General features: G+C 42.8%; 1 protein-coding gene across 2 annotated transcripts in view; it reads left to right on the top strand.

Annotated features, from left to right (window-relative positions):
• The window catches only part of LOC109897040 (Kv channel-interacting protein 4), a 237982-nt gene that overhangs the window by 84735 nt on the left and 131173 nt on the right, over window positions 1-22074 (top strand). The window lies entirely within an intron of this gene.

Genomic DNA, 22074 nt, shown 5'->3' with positions numbered 1-22074 from the left:
GGAAGTTGCTTGTAAGGGAGAGATATTTGCAAGTGTTGGATCCAGCCCAAAGCTTAGGACATTGCTGATACTGATTCTTCTGCTCATGTCTGCTACAAAGTACAGCCTGCTTGGCGGGGGATTGTGTGTATCTTTCTGTTTGAGTGTGCATCAGTGTGTGTTTACATGTGAGCAAAGGTGCACCTCTGTGTGCATTCCCAGGACGGTCCATTTCCTAGTATGTATATTTAATTTGAGTGTGTGGTGGCAGAATCTGGGGTGAGCTGTTGCCACTTCTCAAGGGATACGCTCTGTGATGTTATGCCTTTCATAGACTCCTGGTCTGCACCCTAACACAAAGCCATTTTGTTCTGGAACTGTTGCTTGTACAGTGTAAAATAACTGTTGCGTAACAATATGATTGTATTGTCATCCCCCACTACAGTGCATTCCCGAAAGTATTCAGAACCCTTGACTTTTTCCACATTTTGTTACGTTACAGCCTTATTCTAAAATGGATTAAATTGTATTTCCCCCTCAATCTACACACAATACCCCATAATGACAAAGCAAAAACCGGTTTAAAAAAATAAAAAATAAAGAGTCTTACATTTACCTAAGTATTCAGACCCTTTACTCGGTGCTTTGTTGAAGCACCTTTGGCAGTGATTACAGCCTCAAGTCTTCTTGGGTATGAGGCTATAAGCTTGGCACACCTGCATTTGGGGAGTTTCTCCCATTCTTCTCTGTAGATCCTCTCAAGCTCTGTCAGGTGGGAGGTGGAGTGTCACTGCACAGCTATTTTCAGGTCTTTCCAGAGATGTTCGATCGAGTTCTAGTCCGGGCTCTGGCTGGGCCACTCAAGGACATTCAGAGACTCGCCCCCAGCCTGAGGTTCTGAGGTCTCTAGAGCAGGTTTTCATCAAGGATCTCTCTGTACTTTGCTTCGTTCATCTTTCTCTCGATCCTGACTAGTCTCCCAATACCTGCCACTGAAAAACATCCCCACAGCATGATGCTGCCACAACCATGCTTCACTGTAAGGATGGTGCCAGGTTTCCTTCAGGCGTGACTCTTGGCATTCAGGAGAATTCAATCTCTGTTTCATCAGACCAGAGAATCTTGTTTCTCATGGTCGGAGAGTTCTTTAAGTGCCTTTTGTCAAACTCCAAGCAGGCTTTCATGTGCCTTTTGCTGAGGAGTGGCTTCCGTTTGACCACACAACCATAAAGGTCTGACTGGTGGAGTGCTGCAGAGATAGTTGTCCTTCTCAAAAAACCTCCCATCTCCAGAGGAACGCTGGAACTCTGTCAGAGTGAACATCGGGTTGTTGGTCACCTCCCTGACCAAGGTCCTTCTCCCCCGATTGCTCAGTTTGACCGGGTGGACAGCTCTAGGAAGAGTCTTGGTGATTCCAAACTTCAGAATAGGGAAGGCCACTGTGTTCTTGGGGAGTTTCGATGCTGCCACATTGTTTTGGTACTCTTACTGAGATCTGTGCCTCAACACAATCCTGTCTCGGAGCTCTACGGACAACTCCTTCGACATCATGGCTTGGTTTTTGCTCTGACATGCACTGTCAACTGTGGGACCTTATATAGACAGGTGTGTGCCTTTCCAAATCATGTCCAATCAATTGAAATTACCACAGGTGGACTTCAATCAAGTTGTAGAAACATCTCAAGAATGATCAATGGAAACAGGATGCACCTGAGCTCAATTATGCGTCTCATAGCAGAGGGTCTGACTACTTATGTAAATAAGGTATTTCTGTTTTGTATTTTTAATACATTTGCAAAAATTTCTAAACCTGTTTTTACTTTGTCTTTATGGGGTATTGTGTGTAGATTGCTGAGGATTTTTATATAATCCATTTTAAAATAAGGCTGTACCGTAACAAAATGTGGAAAAAGTCGAGGGGAATGACTACTTTCCGAAGGCACTGTTAAGTGTGTGTATTGTGGCTACATATTACTGGCTGTGCAGAGAATCAAGATCTATAGTAATGGTTTTCATATGATGTCATACATATATTCTATCAAATCATTTTCCCAGACTCAGATGAAGCCTATTCTTACTATTTTAGGGAAACCGGCCCATGATGTCTCAATTGGATATTTTGTTGCTTGCAGCATGTTAGTATCTCGTTAAACTTTCTTGCCCTAATGTTCTTGAAATTGCAGTCCATAGAGCCGACATGGTTCTTCAGACATTCCGAGGCAAAAATATCCCAAAGCAGCTTCACTGTCCAGGTCGCATCATAACTAGATTTCAGTCTGACTGAAAATGTTCAGAAACCCCCTAGCTGCAGACTGTCTGCAGTCGAGAAAGTAAAGTAGGACAATTACCACTATCAGAGGTGAGAGCTACACTATATATACAAAAGTATGTGGACACCCCTTCAAATGAGTGGATTTAGCTATTTCAGCCACACACGTTGCTGACAGGAGCATAAAAATCAAGCACACAGCCATGCAGTCTCCATAGACAAACATTAGCAGTAGAATGGCCTTACTAAAGAGCTCAGTGACTTTCAATGTGGCACCGTCATAAGATGCCACCTTTCCAACAATTTAGTTTGTAAAATTTCTGCCCTGCTAGAGCTGCTGCTATTGTGAAGTGGAAATGTCTATATCACAATTCCAGTGGGTCAGAAGTTTACATACACTAAGTTGACTGTGCCATTAAACAGCTTGGAAAATTCCATAAAATGTCATGGCTTTAGAAGCTTCTGATAGGCTAATTTACATAATTTGAGTCAATTGGAGGTGTACCTGTGGATGTATTTCAAGACCTACCTTCAAACTCAGTGCCTTTTTGCTTGACATCATGGGAAAATCAAAAGAAATCAGCCAAGACTTCAGAAAATAAATTGCAGACCTCCACAAGTCTGGTTCATCCTTGGGAGCAATTTCCAAATGCCTGAAGGTACCACGTTCAAACAATAGCACGCAAGTATAAACACCATGGGACCACACAGCCGTCATACCACTCAGGAAGGAGACGCATTCTGTCTGCTAGAGATTAACGTACTTTGGTGCGAAAATTGAAAATCAATCCCAGAACAGCAGCAAAGGGCCTTGTGAAGATGCTGGAGGCAACAGGTACAAAAGTATCTATATCCACAATAAAACGAGTCCTATATCGACATAACCTGAGAAAGGCTGCTCAGCAAGGAAGAAGCCACTGCTCCAAAACCGCCATAAAAAAGCCAGACTATGGTTTGCAACTGCACATGGGGACAAAGATCGTACTTTTTGGAGAAATGTCCTCTGGTCTGATGAAACAAAAATATAACTGTTTGGCCAAAATGACCATCGCTATGTTTGAAGGAAAAAGGGGGAGGCTTGCAAGCCGAAGAACATCATCCCAAACGTGAAGCACGGAGGTGGCAGCATCATGTTGTGGGGGTGCTTTGCTGCAGGAGGGACTGGTGCACTTCACAAAATAGATCATGAGGCAGGAAAACTATGTGGATATATTGAAGCAACATCTCAAGACATCAGTCAGGAAGTTAAAGCTTGGTCGCAGGTGGGTCTTCCAAATGGACAATGACCCCAAGCATACTTCCCAAGTTGTGACAAAATGGCTTAAGGACAACAAAGTTAAGTTATTGGAGTGGCCATCACAAGGCCCTGACCTCAATCCCATAGAGATTTGTGGGCACAACTGAAAAAGCGTGTGCGAGCAAGGAGGCCTACAAACCTGCCTCAGTTACACCAGCTCAGTCAAGAGGAATGGGCCAAAATTCATCCAACTTATTGTGGGGAGCTTTTGGAAGGCAACCTGAAACATCTGACCCAAGTTAAACAATTTAAAGGCAATTCTACCAAATACTAATGTAAACTTCTGACCCACTGGGGATGTGATGAAAGAAATAAAAGCTGAAATAAATCATTCTCTCTACTATTATTCTGACATTTCACATTCATAAAATAAAGTGATGATCCTAACTGGCCTAAAACAGGGAATTTTTACTATGATTAAATGTCAGGAATTGTGAAAAACTGAGTTTGAGTGTATTGGGCTAAGGTGTATGTAAACTTCCGACTTCAACTGTATATGTATAGTGGATTTTTTAAATTTTTTAAATTTATTTAAGATGGTATTTCTCGGCATGGCAGCATGTAAATTAGTATTAAAATGTCAGCGTGACCCCTTTCCCACAGTTCACTGCCATTGGCACAAAACAGTAAGAGGTCCGATATGGATTTCTGGATCCATATCGGTTTTCTGGCAGGTCTGATTCAGCTCTGATTCACTGGCCCCCGAGTTACATCCTCACGGTAGTCTGGCGCTGATGGGTTGTCTCTGCTACGGCCATGACCAGAGGGAGAGGCGAGTAAAACAATCCACCTCACTCTTATGTAAAAGAGAGGCACGCAAAATGTCACGTCTAACATTGGACTACTCGGTTGCCTTCCACCATTTGTTTCAAACCCCAAAACTCATTACGGCTGTGAAAAACGTCATGTTTCTTGATTTCCTCCACTATGTTATAAATCAGAAGTTAATGCAACCACCTGTTATTCATACTTTGATTACAATCTGTTTTTGGTGTGCGGCTGTGTCCAACCACCCCCCAAAAAAAGCTCACGTGTGTGTCGCAATGCAAATCCAAAGCTCACATACACATGTTTCAACATGCTAGCAGTCATCGTAGAATGAGAGTTGGTTGAATAGCATGTTAGGCGTGCAATAAGTAATTAGATAATAATGAGCTTATCATATTAATGTCACCCTCAGGGTTGGCAGAAGTGATTACAGCTCCCTGTATCCAGGGACTACAGTTATTATTGTGTGTACGCCTCCCCCACCCCCCCGGTTACCACAGTTTCTAGTTACTCCTTTGTTAATAATGTTTGCATATTACATTCATTGAATACGTGCACTGTATGTTTATACACATTAGTATGGTCTGTGCTGTATGGCTGCAGCATCTAGATGAGTTACAGTCATACGAAACCTGTTTGATCAAGTAAGAACTTATGAACGATAGACACCTTACGGTTGACTATTGGTTTGAAGATTCATGAGTTGGTCAGAAACAGGAGGATCGATGTTTACATGTTTTCGTTAAAGGTAAAGGGCAGGGTGACGTTTCCATTTGCTGAGGTAGTTTTTTGGTAGCTGCGGGGACTGCAATATAATTAGAGAGTCCACGCTGGTCCCTGTGGATACCTAGAAGTCATGTTTTTCTGCCATTTGCAATCTAACCCATAGAGCAAATGTACTCAGTTTTCCGATTTGCACTTAATGAGTCCCTTTCATTGGAAAGAATGGCCAGATTATTTTTAGCAGCATCGTTGGAGGGCACGGTCGAGCACAGCGCTCTGTGTATTGGATGGGGAACCACAGATCACAAGTGCCTGGTTTGCATTGCAGCAGTGGAGCCAAATTGAAAACCAGCAGCTAAATAGACCTTCATTATTAGATAATGATGTTAAGAGGCAAAGAGACTCCTTAAAGGGGCTCCTTAAAGAGGCTCCTTAAAGGAGCAGAAGGATATCGAATAGCCAGCGAAGGCTTTGCTCTTTTACATCAACACGGTGATCTTCATTTGTTTGGTCTTGATTTGTGTTATTTGTTCCTGGTGTTTTATCACCTCAGCGACTCGTGCCATTACCCCCGCGCCTTCCCTCTTAGTGTCTTGGTGCTCCCTCAAGTCATCATTAGTCATAACTTAGATTCAATTTAGATTTTTAAAATTCTCTACCCACCTTCCTCCGTACCCCCCTCTCAGTTGCTTATTCACTCTGTCTGGTTCTCTATCCCCTCCAACCCTCTTTCTTGCTCCCCTGTTGCTTATTCTCTCCACTTCTCTTCCCCACTTCTCAATCCTCTTTGTCTGGTCTTCTGACGTCTCCTCTCAATCATGTACTTTTTTCATCCCACTCTTTCTTGTTCTCTTCCTTTCAACCTCTGTCCTTTTCCCTCTGTTGGTCTGGTCAGTGTTCAAGAAATGAACCCACTTGCCCAGGCTGCTTGTGAGAGAATGTCCTCTCCACGCATGGTTAGCTCCCAATTACTAGCGCTGAAGTCTTGCCTCAGCTCTTCCTGCAACAAAGGGGAATCAATACACCCTGATGGGAGAATGAACAGAACGGTTCCCTGGAAACTGGAAGAGCTTAGTATACCATTAAGGGTCTGCAAGATAATGGGATGTATGAATTTTTATGAGTTGTATAGGCTGGGTTGGGTAGGAATAGGGTATCAGTACTGTGAAAGTCTTAAGAAATTGCAGTGCAATGCTGGGAATGCAAAGTATCTATGAGATGAACGCAACATGCTTCATTGAGGCACTTCACTTCTTAAGTCCCGCAATATTTCTGTGATTTATTTTTAAGGTTGCATTTGTTTGGCCTGTTTTCAATGATCTAATGTAGCTATTTCTTGGATATGCTTTCAAGTATTTTTAGATTGGCCCTAAATGGATTTCTGTAATGGAGAGAGCTTGTTCAAAAGCCATAAAATACACTACCATTCAAAAGTTTGGGGTCACTTAGAAATAAATGTCCTTGTTTTTGAAGAAATCAATTTAAAGTAACATCAAATTGATGAGAAATACAGTGTAGACATTGTTAATGTTGTAAATGACTATTGAACCTGGAAACGGCTGATAAAAAAAATAAAAAAAGGAATATCTACATACTGTAGGCGTACAGAGGCCAATTATCAGCAACCATCATTCCTGTGTTCCAATGGCATGTTGTGTTAGCTAATCCAAGTTTATCATTTTAAAAGGCTAATTGATCATTAGAAAACCATTTTGTAATTATGTTAGCACGGCTGAAAACTGTTGTGCTGATTTAAAGCAGCAATAAAACTGGCCTTCTTTAGACTAGTTGAATATCTGGAGAACCAGCCTTTGTGGGTTCGATTACAGGCTCAAAATGGCCAGAAACAAAGAACTTTCTTCTGAAATTCGTCAGTCTATTCTTGTTCTGAGAAATGAAGGCTATTCCATGTGAGAAATTACCAAGAAACTGAAGATCTGGTACAACGCTGTGTACTGCTCCCTTCACAGAACAGCGCAAACGGACTATAATCAGAATAGAAAAAGGAGTGGGAGGCCCCAGTGCACAACTGAACAAGAGGACAAGTATATTAGAGTGTCTAGTTTGAGAAACAGACGCCTCGCAAGTCCTCAAAGGGCAGCTTCATTAAATAGTACCCACAAAACACCAGTCTCAACATCAACAGTGAAGAGGCGACTCCGGGATGCTGGCCTTCTAGGCAGTTCCTCTGTCTAGTGTCTAAGTTCTTTTGCCCATCTTAATATTTTATTTTTATTGGCCAGACTGAGATGTCTTTTTCTTTGCAACTCTGCCTAGAATGCCAATAGTCTCAAGAAGGCAGGTTTTATTGCTTATTTAAGCAGAACTACAGTTTTCAGCTGTGCTAACATAATGATCAGTTAGCCTTTTAAAATTATAAAATTGGATTAGCTAACACAACGTGCCATTGGAACACAGGAGTGATGGTTGCTGATAATGGGCCTCTGTACGCCAATGTAGATGTTCCATAAAAAATCTGCCATTTCCAGCTACAATAGTCATTTACAACATTAACAATGTCTACACTGTATTTCTGATCAATTTGATGTTATTTTAATAGACAAAAAATGTGCTTTTCTTTAAAAAACAAGGACATTTCTAAGTGACCCCAAACTTTTGAAAGGTAATGTATGAATGACGATATTCAGGATGTTAAATGAATGAGCAATGGAAAGATGGATAGAATGAAACAGCCCTTTGAATGTATGCCCAGTGGAATGCCACGGACACTGCCATAGAGGCAGCATATGTGTTGCATGTTGAATGACATCTGGATTTTCCTTTCTGAGGTGGAATCTTTAAAGGCTCAGTGCAGTCAACATACATTTTTCCCTGTGTTTTATGTCATATTATAAACTGGGTGGCTCATACCATGAATTCTGATTGGCTGACATCCGTGGTATATCAGACCGTATACCACAGGTATGACAAAACATTTATTTATTTTTACTGCTCTAATTACGTTGGTAACCAGTTTATAATTGCAATAAGGCATTTGGAAATCAGCTAATGTCCTCAAATTACTAAAGGGTGGTGATCCCTCAGATGCTAATAACTATCATCCTATCTCCAAACTCCCTATCCTGGCCAAGTCTGAATCCCTAGTGAATTCACAGTTAAAAAATGTTTTATAATCATTGAAAAGAACATACTGAGCAGGGTTCAGTCTATATTTAGATCAGGGTACAGCACCACAACTGCAGCTATGGCTGTGGGAAATTACATCATAAATGCACTTGTCGATTTATCAAAAGCATTTTATTCAGTTGACCATGTATTGTTGCTAGCTAGACTCAGTGACATTGGTCTCAGTGAAGGGGCAGTACATTTGTTGAGGAACTATCTTTCTGACAGAACACAATGTGTATATGCTGACAATCAGAAGTCTAGCTTTCGTGAGATTAATAGAGGTGTGCCCCAGGGTTCCATTTTAGCTCCTGTATTGTTCTCAATTTGTATTAATGATCTGGGAAATGGGATGCAACCAGCAGAGTTGCATCTATATGCAGATGATAGTCATACTGTATATTCATGTGCTCCTTCTCAGTCCCTTTATGGTCTCAAACTGGTCTTGAATGTAAAAAAATAACAACATTCATGACCTTGACCAGAGCTCGCACTGGTAACGTTTAGCATTGTCACATCTGGTGGCTTATCCATATACCTAGGTATACCTAGGTATATGGTTGGATGACAAGTTGTCCTTTAAAGTTCATATGAATATTCTTGTGGGGAAACTTAAATTGAAATTGGGTTTGTATTTTCGTAATAAGGCTTGCTTCCCAGTTATGGGTAGAAAGAACCTTTTTCAGGCCACTTTTCTCTCTGTAATTGATTATGGTGACTTGTTGTATATGCATGCAGCCTCCTCTGTCTTACAGAGACTGGACTCTGTTTATCATGCATCCTTTACTTGGCACATTATAACAAATGCCATGTCTCTCACCTATCTTTGCACCTTGTACCAAATGGTGGGTTGGACCTCACTTTATATGCACAGAAAGCTACATTTGTGTCTGTTCATCTACAAATACCTTTTGGGTAAACTCCCTCTTGACCTCTGTAGTTTGGTCTCCTTCACCACCAACAGTTACCATACCCGGTCATACCCCAGGATATTTACAGTATTAGGCAAGGCCTTCTCGTCTTGTGCACCAGAGGCATTCAATAGTCTACAACCTATGCTTCATCTAGATATGTTAGTGCCTTGGCCTCCCAAGTGGCGCAGCGGTCTAAGGCGTTACTACAGACCCGGGTTCATTCCTGGGCTGTGCCACAACTGGCCGTGGCCAGGAGTCCCATAGGAAGGGGTACAATTGGCCCGTGTCCGGGATAGGGGAAAGTTTGGCCGGTGGAGCTTTACTTGGCTCATCGCGCTCTAGCGACTCCTTGTGGAGGGCCGGGTGCTTGCGGGCTGACCCCGGTCGCCATTTGAACAGTGTTTCCTCCGACACATTGGTGCAGCTGGCTTTCTGGTTAAGCTTGCAGGTGTTAAGGAGCGCGGAGGACGCATGACTCCACCTTCACCTCTTCTGAGCCCGTTGGGGAGTTGAAGCGATGAGACGTGTGTGTGTGTGTGTGTGTGTGTGTGTGTGTGTGTATATATATATATATATATATATATATGTATATATATATATATATATGTATGTATGTATGTGTATGTGTGTGTGTGTGTGTGTGTGTGTGTGTGTATATTACCTGTCAAAGGTTTGGACACACCTACTCATTCAATGGTTTATCTTAATTTTTACTATTGTCTACATTGTAGAAGTGAAGACATAATAGTGAAGACATTAAAACTACGAAATAATGCATATGGAATCATGTAGTATCCAAAAAAGTGTTAAACAAATCTAAATAGATTTGAGATTCTTCAAAGTAGCCACCCTTTGCCTTGATGACAGCTTTGCACATTCTTGGCATTCTCTCAACCAGCTTCATGAGGTAGTCACCTGGAATGCATTTCAATTTACAGGTGTGCCTTTTATTTTCTTCTAAATTCATTTGAGCCAATCAGTTGTGTTGTGACAAGGTAGGGGTGGGATACAGAAGATAGCCCTATTTGGTAAAATACCGAGTACATATTATCGCAAGAACAGCTCAAATAAGCAAAGAGAAACCACAGTACATTACTTTAAGACATGAAGCCTGGATGTGGAGGTCCTGGGCTGACATGGTTACACGTGGCTTGCGGTTGTGAGGCCTGATGGACGTACAAATTCTCAAAAACAACGTTGGAGGCACCTTATGGTAGAACAATTCACATTCAATTCTCTGGCAACAGCTCTGGTGGACATTCCTGCAGTCAGCATGCTAATTGCACTCTCCCTCAGAACTTAAGACATCCATGGCATTATGTTGTGTGACAAAACTGCATATTTAAAGTGGCCTTTTATTTTACTCTGTAAAAGGTGCATCTGTGTAATGCTCATGCTGTTTAGTCAGCTTCTTGAAATGCCACACCTGTCAGGTGGATGGATTATGTTGGCAAAGGAGAAATGCTCAATAGCAGGGATATTAACACATTTGTGCCCAACATTTGAGAGAAATACGCTTTTTGTGCGTATGGAACATTTCATGGATTTTTTAAATTTCAGCTCATGAAACATGGAACCAACACTTTACATGTTGCGTTTATATTTTTGTTCAGTGTATATTAATATTCATGACCATTTCTTCCGACAGTGAAAGAACTGCTCTGGTATGCTGCATGAAGGCGTGGCAGAGGCTACCGAACTTTCATCAAAAGTCTGAGGAGGCGCACTGCGTGGCCAACTGAAGTGCACCCAATGGACAGCCTATAGGGAGGAGGTCAGAGACCTGTCCATGTGGTGCCAGGATAACAACCTCTCCCTCAACGTGATCAAGACAAAGAAGTTCCTTGGTGTCAACATCACCAACAAACTATCATGGTCAAAACACCCCAAGACAGTCGTGAAGAGGGGACAACAAATCCTATTCAACTCAGACGGGACTATCTCAGCTTTTCCAAAGAGAAAGTGATGTATTTTTTTGTTTTGTCCGGCAATGGAGCACTGTTTTAACTAGGGCTAACTTCATCTACACTTTATTCCATTTATTTAACAGGGACAAAGCCCACCAATCAACATCTCTGTAAATGATTTACCTTGAGTTTGCCACTTTTGGGACCATTTATTTTGTTCAATTGTTATACCAGACCAACTAAATCAAGCACAGCACAAGTATTTGACCCAGGTCTCTTCACACTAGAACCCTTCCTTGCTAGATGCCAGTGTAGCTATTTTTGGCAAAACATTTTTGCATAACACTAGCAAGGACTGTGCTGATAGCCTGATAGCTACATTGAGGAAAAATGTACTTACTTTGACTGATGTGGTTGTCTCACCTAGCTATCTTAAGATGAATGTACTAACTACAAGTCGGTCGGGATAACGCCGTCTGCTAAGTTACTAAAATAAAAAAAATTAATCTTAGTCTAATTTGCATCCATAGGCAGGTGGTAGGCAACAGTGATGATCGTGTGTTGTTTCAAATCATGCATTGCTGCTCGCTGTCGGATTTGTATGCACAACAACCACTGTTGAGATACGACAGTTGTAGGTGTTTTGTTTCAGTGATCGTTTTAATAGGGTGCCCTGTAGTAGGGGAAACATGAGTGCAAGCATAAATCAGGAGGGATTGTTTCAACACTGTTGTTTTGTAATTACACCCTCTGTTACCTTTGTAATTGCCTATCAGTCCACACACACACACACACACACACACACACACACACACACACACACACACACACACACACACACACACACACACACACACACACACACACACACACACACACACACACACACACAGTCTTGTACACCTAACATTGTGGGGACACACAATTCAGTCCCATTCAAAATTATATTTTTCCTAACCCTAACCCGTACTCCTACCCTAACCTTAACCCAAAAACCTAACCTTAATCCTTACCCTAAACATAACCCTAGCTCCTAACCCTAGCTCCTAACCCTTAATCTAATTCTAACCCTAACACTAATTCTAACCTTAACCCTAAGCCCCGTAGAAATAGCATTTGACCTTGTGGGGACCAACAAAATGTCCACAGTTGCAATTCTTTTTGGGGGGGGGTTACCAGAAGTCCCCACAAGAATAGTTAAACACGTCCACACACACACACACACAACTCACTCACCTCCTCACTCCACCGCCCTGGCCTTCCTGCTATAAATACAGCACAGAGAGCTGGCATTTAAAGAACAACACTAATGCAGATTTATGAAGAGTAGAAGAAGAATTTTAGTTTTTACAGTCCTTGGCTTGGCTGAAGGCTTTTGTTGATACAGTATCTAGTTATAGGTCAGCTCGCTCTAACATCTAGCAGAATACACACACTGCCAGACCTGCTGTGCACATCTTTGTATTGCCTTCAGGTGCAGAACTCCCCCTCCAATCTTACTCGCCTCTCCCTTGAGACTTTTCAATTCAACAGGATTATCATGACAAAAACCAACAGCCTTAGCAAGTTTGATGATGAACACATTTATAGAGGAACCACCTGCGAGCTTGGCAGCGGATATTCAGTCTGCTTGTTGCGATCACCTTTTAGGCTTTCTATGTTTTGCTATTGTGACGGGTTAGACAGCCCTTTTCATCAGAATTCGACGAGAAATGTATATCTCAGCATTGACGTGAAAGTATCTCAATCATAACGTCTGCAACATGCGGTTTTGATTATGGCCTTTAGCTAATAGGTTGGGATTGTAATAGGTTGGGTTTGAAATAGGTTGGGATTGTGATTAAATGTATGTTAAACATTTTATTTAATGTTTTCAATTGAAGAAGCCCGTTAGGGGGGCAATATAATTAATTGGTCCAGGATTAAGTCCCGTTTCAAAAGGCTATAGATAAACAAACAGGAATATTACAGGAATCTGATATTTTTTACTGAATGTTCTCCTTTTGTATCTGAGCAGACATGTTCTGTCCAAGTGGCGCAGCTGCTTCAGAAGTCAGGCTGTTCAAATTAACCTAGTTTTAGATGTTATTTAACTCATTTGGGAGAAGAGTCCGTGTGTGATCTGACTCCTGCTCTGTGTCTTTCTGGGGGTGTGTGCTTGTGTTTTTGCATGCTATGCCTGCACTCGTAGGCTATGTGCAGGTTTGCTTGTGTGCGTGCACGCTTGCTTGCGTATGTGCATGCATGCAAGGAGCAGTCGAGCCAGGATTTTGGCTTAACTTGCAGGATGCGAAGGACACCGCAACCTAAGCCTAGGGGGCTGAGTGACCGCTCTGACACGAGAATAACCCTATCCAGAAACCCCTTCTCTTACCCCTGTAAATCCAGCCAACCTTTCACTCTCCCTCGCGAATTCTGTCATGGATCGCCATATGGAATATAGAGCACCTTCCCCATCATTTAAGAGGCAGACAACCACCGAGGCCCTGGTCAATCATTTACATGGTTGTGTGTCAACAAGGTAGATGCAAATAGGATCCCACCCAGATCCCCTGGAGTCATGCATGAGGTGGTTACGTCAGAAGCTGAATTGATGAATGTGTCGTGCCATAGATTTACTTTTGCCATCATACTCTGTGCGGTGGGTATGCAAATTCAAATGAAATGCAAAGCAACACAGTAAAGATTTTTATTTTGGTTGGTTTAGGGTTGGTTTTGTCACCTCTGTAATCGTCGAGCTTGGCCATCTGGCGTAAATTCATTGGTATTTTACTGTTCACTGTTTACTAAGAAACCAGTTGACCATTCTTTTAGTTTGTGACTTGATAGATTAGACTTGTACGTAATAAGGATAGATCACCACCACGTATCTACCTTGAGGTCTCTCTGTCCTGTTATTCCTCCTGTCCACTCTTTTTTCACTTTATTAATCTGTGGTTAAACTTTGACCTGAGGAAATGCAGGGTTTTTACACCAGAGCGCAACACAGAACACCTACTAATCTTGATAACAGCCCTACAGTTGTGCAGTGACCTGGAACATCTAATAGTGTTCCCTGTCAACGTCCATGTTTTTTGTCCTCCATCTAGTGACCTAATGAATGAAACGTGGATAGAGGCTGTAATTCAGGATGGTGCAGTAGTGTTGACTAATGCTCAGGCTCTTAGGCACGTGACAGGAGGGTCTGTTACCTTTTGGGGTAACAATCACCACCAAAGAGGTCCTCTCTTTTCTTATCAGTGGGACAGCACTAACCAAGGGAGCGAATAGGTTGATAGGTGACTGTGTGTGTGTGTGACATATTATGCTGATGTCTTTTTACCCTGATCTTAGAAACACACCTTGCAACATGATATACCATACGAAGGTGAGCCGGACCCGGTTTGAACTAGGCTCTCTGCCCTCAGACTAGATCTTACAAGTCGCAAGCAAAACATTGATGGGGGATGGGGATGGGGGGGGGGGGGCAAAACATCATTATCACCCCTAGTGTTGACACACCGGAATCTATCTCCGGGGATCGGCAGGAATAAATCACTGTGGCGACCAGCGGCGTTTGACTGCTTAATAATGAGAATTACAGCCATAGATCTCCATGACTGATGCAGCACAGGATTTAAATCCCTCCAAATGGGATTTCTTTAACTCTCCTCCCTCTCCCATCATAACTTTCAGTGTGTTTTAGCAAAAGGATAGGGGAGTCTTAAAGGGATACTTTGTGATTTTTGCAATGCTTGCAGATAGACATTGACTTCCAGTCATTGAGCTAAAGCCAGTTAGCTCTGTTCAAATGTATTTTTAATTCCCCATTGACACCAGGCAGGATGGGGTCATGGTCCCATGCTGCTTACGCCGAGTCCTGACTCTGCCATCAGCATGACGCAACAGAAACCGGAATTCGTCTGACCAGACAATGTTTTTCCACTCCTCAATTGTACAGTGTTGGTGATCGTGTGTCCACTGGAGACGCTTGTTTTTGCTTTTAGCTGATAGGAGTAGAACCTTGTGTGGTCGTCTACTGAAATAGCCCATCCGCGCCAAGGACCGACGAGTTGGGAGTTGTGCATTCCGAGATGCCGTTCTGCAAACCACTGTTGTACTGCACCATTTTTTTACTGTTTGTGGCCCGCCTGTTAGCTTGCACAATTCCTGCCATTCTGATTCGACCTTTCTCATCAACAAGCTGTTTTCGTCCACAGGACTGCCACTGACTGGATGTATTTTGTTTGTCGCACCATTCTCGGTAAACCCTAGATACTGTTCTGTGTGAAATGCCCAGAAGACAGACGTTTCTGAGATACTGGAGCTGGCGCGCCTGGCACCGACGATCATACCAGTAACTGAATGCCTCAATGCCTGTCTGCCAGCTTTATATAGCAAACCACAGCCACGTGACTCACTGCCTGTAGGAGCTAAACTTTTTAGTGAACGGGGTAGTGAACCTAATAAACTGGCCTCTGGGTGCATCACACATGACATGTAACCTTAAGGACTGAGAGAGCTGTGCTGTTGCAATAATTAGCGTACTACAGAAGAACGCCCCATACTGTGAATGGGAGGGTAATGCGAAGTGCACCAGTGCTGATAAAAGCATTTAGCTTCTACTTAGTTTGAAGTCCCTCGACATGAGGTTTGTTCAAATGTGTTTTTAATTCCCCTTTAATGGCTGCGCGTTAAGCATCGGACGCCATGCTGCTCCTTCGGAGAGTTGAAACTGCAACAATCTCTTTGTTATATACAGCATGTACAAACGCATACAAATAGATCTGTGCACCTACAGTACAAGTGTGTGAGATGACTAGACTGCCAAGACTGCATGCAGGAACATGCATAATGACCTTACACTATTTAATTGGACACCCAGTAACCTGGGTGTCCACCTGGGTGTATGGTTTCTCTGGAGACAGAAGCTGTGCTTTTTGGTGGAGAAACCTGAGTGGGCGGAAATACGATATGCCTATTCCATTAACAAATGCAATAAATCAGGATTGAACCAGGATATTACCAGTCACAGCAAAATACAAACAGCTCCTTTCATCCCTACAGATATTACACACATGCATGTTGTCACTTGTCAGCATGGCAATAAGTTGTTTTGTCCTTGATGTCAACGGTACAGCCTGGTGGTGTAATGGTGTTGGGAATGTTTTTCTGACACACGTTAGGTCCCTTCCAATTGAGCAACGTATCCATGTCCCCAAAAATGTTGGCTGTTCTGGAGGCAAAGGTGGGTACGACCCAGTGCTAAACTCAGAGAAAATAGAAACGTCCTCTCACTGTCAACTGCATTTATTTTCAGCAAACTTAACATGTGTAAATATTTGTATGAACGTAACGGGATTCAACAACTGAGACATAAACTGAACAAGTTCCACAGACATGTGACTAACATAAATTGAATAATGTGTCCCTGAACAAAGTGGGGGTCAAAATCAAAAGTAACAGTCAGTATCTGGTGTGGCCACCAGCTGCATTAAGTACTGCAGTGCATCTCCTCCTCATGTACTGCACTATATTTGCTAGTTCTTGCTGTGAGATGTTACCCCATTCTTCCACCAAGGCACCTTTACGTTCCCAGACATTTCTGGGGGGAATGGCCCTAGCCCTCACCCTCTGATCCAACAGGTCCCAGACGGGCTCAATGGGATTGAGATCCTGGCTCTTCGCTGGCCATGGCAGAACACTGACATTCCTGTCCTGCAGGAAATCACGCACAGAACGAGCAGTATGGCTGGTGGCATTGTCATGCTGGAGGGTCATGTCAGGATGAACCTGCAGGAAGGGTACCGCATGAGGGAGGAGGATGTCTTCCCTGTAACGCACAGCGCTGAGATTGCCTGCAATGACAAGCTGTGTCCGATGATGCTGTGACACACCGTCCCAGACCATGACGGACCCTCCACCTCCAAATCAATCCCGCTCCAGAGTACAGGTCTCGGTGTAACGCTCATTCCTTCGACGATAAACGCGAATCCGGCCATCACCCCTGGTGAGACAAAACCGCGACTCGTCAGTGAAGAGCACCTTTTGCCAGTCCTGTCTGGACCAGCGATGGTGGGTTTGTGCCCATAGGCGACGTTGTTGCCGGTGATGTCTGGTGAGGACCTGCCTTGTCTGGTGAGGACAACAGGCCTACAGGCCTACAAGCCCTCTGTCCAGCCTCTCTGTCTATTGTGGACAGTCTGAGCACTGATGGAGGGATTGTGTGTTCCTGGTGTAACTTGGGCAGTTGTTGTTGCCATCCTGTACTGTCCCGCAGGTGTGATGTTCGGATGTGCCTATCCTGTTCAGGTGTTGTTACACGTGGTCTGCCACTGCGAAGACGATCAGCGGTCCGTCCTGTCTCCCTGATGCGCTGTCTTAGGTGTCTCACAGTACGGACATTGCAATTTATTGCCCTTGTCACATCTGCAGTTCTCATGCCTCCTTGCAGAATGCCTAAGGCACTTTCACGCAGATGAGCAGGGACTCTGGGCATCTTTCTTTTGGTGTTTTTCAGAGGTAGTAGAAAGGCCTCTTTAGTGTCCTAAGTTTTCATAACTATGACCTTAATTGCCTACCATCTGTAAGCTGTTGGTGTCTTAATGACCGTTCCACAGGTGCATGTAGATTAATTGTTTATGGTTCATTGAACAAGCATGGGGAAACGGTGTTTAAACCCTTAACAATGAAGATCTGTAAAGTTATTTGGATTTTTACAAATGATCTTTGAATGACGGTGTCCTGAAAAAGGGCCATTTCTTTTTTTGCTGAGTTTAGATGGGTGTGCCTAATAAACTGAGTGTATGTACAATACCATATATAGACAGGAAGAACATGTTGCTCGAGGTTAGACATCATAGATAATGCAGCATCCATTGAGCTGGGTAGTATTTCATTGAATTATTGTGTGGATGAGTTTTAATGGACTAAAGGCTACGATAACTCTGGTCTAGCCATCTGACTTAATGAGGGGATGGAATGTTTATGTACAAAGCCCTTTCACCAAAACGGTGACATTGACTCTCTTCGCCTTTTGGTCGTCCACTTTGGAATTTTTATAGTTGAAGTGTGCCTATTACGAAAATTACAGGCCTCTCATCTTTTTAAGCGGGAGAACTTGCACAATTGGTGGCTGACTAAATACTTTTTTGCCCCACTGTGTTTTTAAAATCCATTTTAGAAAAAAATATTTGAAAAAGTCAAGGGGTCTGAATACTTTCTGAAGGCACTGTACTACATCTGAGAGCATGTCTATCTAAACCAGGTGGAATACTGTCATTTTATTTCTTATCCATCTAAACCAGGGGGAATACTGTCATTTTATTTCTGAAGTGAATTGGTTTGGTGACGAGGTGATCCCTTTTGTGAAGGGCCTACCTTTTGTGACTTTACTGTGTGAACAGCTACGACGCAATGGATAGTCCAAAAGGGAAGCTTTGTTCAAGTAGTGATTTAACATACCAGGATCAGTGAAATGTAAATTTTATTAATAAGCTGCAGTAATGCTTGAAATGATCATGGGTTTGTTTTGATACACTGTGTTCAAGCAGTATTTCATAATCAATGGCGTAATGTAGCCAACACATTCGATAAATGACCATCCTAATTCCTCCCAATCATCTCCAGCAGATAGGCCTAGATGCTGGTTGCAATCGGAGTGTGTCCTTCTAAACTGCATGAGAGCGTCTATTCATCCTATGTCTAACATTTCAGGGAAAAGTCTGAATCCTTTCATCACAGAGCACAAAGAGCAAATAACTCTGGAAGCATCCGTTGTTGGTCTCGTCTTAATGACAGCCGGCTAAATTACAGTACCTCCAGGTTCCTCTTTAATAGAGGAAACCATTAGACATGAAAAATGGCGCTGGCAATGATAATTGGTGACTGAAACTAGAGCCCACAGCACCGCACTGAATATGCCATAAAGGGGGACAATGCCCACATTAGAAATGATGAAGGTAATCTGACAATACGGCATTGGATTTATCTCTTGATGTGCTCTTATGGGACAAGGATACCTTTCAGTCCGCAGGTAGCGAACAAACACCAGAATACATTAACAAAGTGTACATTTTGTGTGAGTGAGATGGCTATAAATAGACTGAACAAAAGATCCCTGAAAATGTCCATATGCACAAAGTATTATTTCTCTCAAATTTTGTGCACAAAATTGTTTGCATCCCATTTCTCCTTTGCAAGGATAAGGCACATGGCATTGCGTTACTTACAGCTAGCAGCATTTTAGCCAAAGACTGTTACACTAGCTGTCTAGTATAAGGAGCTGGCAACTCATTCTCATTCTAAGAAGTAAGGTAGGCCACTTGATTTCAACATCTGAACAAAGTAGACAGACCAACATGCTGTTCAAACAGTTGGCGACAGTTCACAACAATTTTACTGTTCTGCCTTGTTAGCTAGCAAATAGATACACGTTGGCTAAACTTGAAATGTAACGTTCAGCTGGCTACTCACTAGCATGTGGGCTTGTGCTTTAGAGATGGTTTATTTTCTATTAAAAGAAGTTAGTCATTATTAGTGAATATGCATTATGCATGATACTGGTTTGACACCTTTTAACAAAAGGAGCGTTTTCATAGACAGATTTGAAAGTCAGGTCAGTGATTATTGCAAAATAACAGGTTAATCTATAGTGAACAAAAATATATATTTATATATTTTTTACCTTTTAATTAACTAGGCAAGTCAGTTAAGAACAAATTCTTATTTCCAATGACGGCCTAGGAACAGTGGGTGAACTGCCTTGTCAGGGGCAGAACGACAGATTTTTACCTTGCCAGCACTGGGATTCGATCTTGCAACTTTTCGGTTACAAGTCTAACGGTAGGCTACCTAGTGGTTATATAAGCTCAACATGTAATGTGTTGATCCCATGTTTCATGAGCTGAAATAAAATATCCCAGACATTTTCCAGAAGCACAAAAAGCTTATCTTGTCTTTTTTACATCCCTGTTTGTGAGCATTTCAATCTATCCACTTGACAGGTGTGGCATATCAAGAAGCTGATGAAAAGGCATGATCATTACACAGGTGCACCTTGTGCCGAGGACAATAAAAGGCCGCTCTAAAATGTTCAGTTTTGTCACACAACACGATGCCACAGTTGTCTAAAGTTTTGAGGGAGTGTACAATTGGCATGCTGACTGCAAGAATATCCACCAGAGCTTTTGCCAGAGAGTTGATTGTTAATTTCTCAACCATGAGCCACCTACAACGTCATTTTAGAGAACTGGCCTCACAACCGCAGACCACGTGTAACCACGCCAGCCCAGGACCTCCACACCTGGCTTCTTCACCTACGGAATAGTCTGAGACCAGCCACCTGGACAGCTAATGAAACACTGGGTTTGCACAACCTAAGAATTTCTGCACAAACTGTCAGAAACCGTCTCAGGGAAGCTCATCTACGTGCTTGTCATGCTCACCAGGGTCTTGATCTGACTGCAGTTTGGCATCATAACTGACAAATGCTCACCTTTGATGGCCACTGGCACCCTGAAGAAGTGTGCTCTTCACAGTTGAATCAACTGTACCGGTCAGATGGCAAACAGCATGTATGGCATCATGTGGGTGAGCGGTTTGCTGATGTTAACTTTGTGAACAGAGTGCCCCATGGTGGGGTTATGGTCTGGGCAGGCATACGTCTATGGACACCGAACACAATTGCATGTTATCGATGGCAATTTAAATGCAAAGATACTGTGATTAGATCCTGAAGCCCATTGTCGTGGCGTTCATCCGCCACCATCAACTGATGTTTCAGCATGATAATACACTGCCCCATGTTGCAAGGATCTGTACACAATTCCTGGAAGCTGAAAATGTCTCAGTTCTTCGATTGCCTGCATACTTACCAGACATGTCACCCATTGAGCTGTTTGGGATGCTCTGGATCGACATGTATAACAGCGTGTTCCAGTTCCCGACAATATTCAGCAACTTCGCACAGCCATTGAAGAGGAGTGGGACAACATTCCACAGGCCACAAACAACAGCCTGATCAACTCTATGTGAAGGAGATGTGTCACGCTGCATGAGGAAAATGGTGGTCACACCAGATAATTATTGGTTTTCTAATCCACGGCCCTACCTTTAAAAAAAAGGTATCTGTGACCAACAGATGCATATCTGTATTCCCAGTCATTTGAAATCCATAGATTTGGGCCTAATGAATTTATTTCAATTGACAGATTTCCTTATATTAACTGTAACTCAGTAAAACCTTTTGAAATCGTTGCGTTTTATATATTTCTTCAGTGTAATATGTGACTTAATTTGATTAAGTTGATTTACAAGTTCAGCCATAGGTTGCACCAGGCACGATGTACTACTAAGGTTAGGTAGTACAGGTGCCTTGCTCAAGGGCACATCGACATATTTTTTCCCCTTGTCGGCTTGGGCACTCGAACTGGCCCAAAGCTCTAACCGCAAGGCTACCTGTGAGAGGAGAGGCTACTGGCACCTTCATTTTGATGTGATTTGGATGGCCATGAGATTGACTGCATCAAAGGTACTGTATATAATGACAAGATGTTCTTTTCTCCTCCCTAACAATGGGAGTCGTTGTCCCAAAGGCAGGAAGGCAGGCAGTCTGCTTATCGGCAGAATAAGCTCATTAAGCCTATAGAAACACATTGAATAACGCAGCATTCCCGCGTGGACAGATTTTTATATGAGTGGACCCTATCGCTTTGCCTCTTCCTCTCTTACTACTTGGACTGTAGTCAAGGAAAGTGCCCGCATACATGTTCAAATATTATAGGGAACTCTCCTACTTGTCGGGAAGTAGAGTATTTTAGAATCTACACCATTCCAATGTTGAAATTGATTGGTTCTGCACAGCTCGAGCAGTACAGGTGGCTGTTGTTTGTTAGGCTGTTCGCTAGGCCAAAACATCTCATGACAGCAAATGAAATAGATACAAGCCCCTCTTGACTGTTAGCTTGTTTTTCTGATGCTAAGTTCTTCCTGAGGTAAACTGGTGGATCTGAAATACTACGTCCCCAAGGCCTCAAGCTGCCGTCCTCACTAACCCTCGGCCAGAGCGCCAGACTCCTAATCGATCGTCAGTGTTGCATTTCCCATTACACA

Source organism: Oncorhynchus kisutch, linkage group LG9 (genome assembly GCF_002021735.2).
Source record: "Oncorhynchus kisutch isolate 150728-3 linkage group LG9, Okis_V2, whole genome shotgun sequence".
NCBI lineage: Eukaryota > Metazoa > Chordata > Actinopteri > Salmoniformes > Salmonidae > Oncorhynchus > Oncorhynchus kisutch.
Note: the sequence above shows the minus strand (reverse complement) of the source record. Positions and strands in the feature narration are given on the sequence as shown.